Below are 397 nucleotides of genomic sequence, written 5' to 3'. Positions count from 1 at the left end.
GAAAGGGCATGGCAGGGGTTAAATGAGGGGGGTAGAGCCACAGGGAAAGTTGAAGGGCCAGTGTTATTCGGGGTACCTAGTGTTATTGCCTTGACGAGTGATGCCCGAGACACCAGGGGTGGGTGGGAACGGGGGTACCAAATAGCCGTTCTATTGGAGTCCAGGGGGGGTGCCGGGGTCGGGGGGTACCAGATAATCGGTGCTGTGGCAAGGTACCAGACAAGAGTGCCAAGGGAACAGGGCCTATGAAGATGAATCATGCGAGGCTCACAAAAGTTCTGGGAGAACGAAGACCGATGAGTTTGTTCTGCTTGACCGGAGACGGAAGGAAATTATTACACTTACATCCAGTGATTTATCCGCTTTTGTGTTGTTTTTCTCTTCTCCCCCTTCTTCG

General features: G+C 52.6%; 1 protein-coding gene across 1 annotated transcript in view; it reads left to right on the top strand.

Moving 5' to 3' along the window:
• LOC119588835 (MARCKS-related protein-like) overlaps positions 1-397 on the top strand; it is a 9,528-nt gene that overhangs the window by 1,420 nt on the left and 7,711 nt on the right. The gene's annotated exons all lie outside the window — the stretch shown is intronic.

Source organism: Penaeus monodon, chromosome 24, assembly GCF_015228065.2.
Source record: "Penaeus monodon isolate SGIC_2016 chromosome 24, NSTDA_Pmon_1, whole genome shotgun sequence".
Taxonomy (NCBI): Eukaryota; Metazoa; Arthropoda; class Malacostraca; order Decapoda; family Penaeidae; genus Penaeus; species Penaeus monodon.
This window is presented reverse-complemented; position numbering and strand designations above follow the sequence as displayed.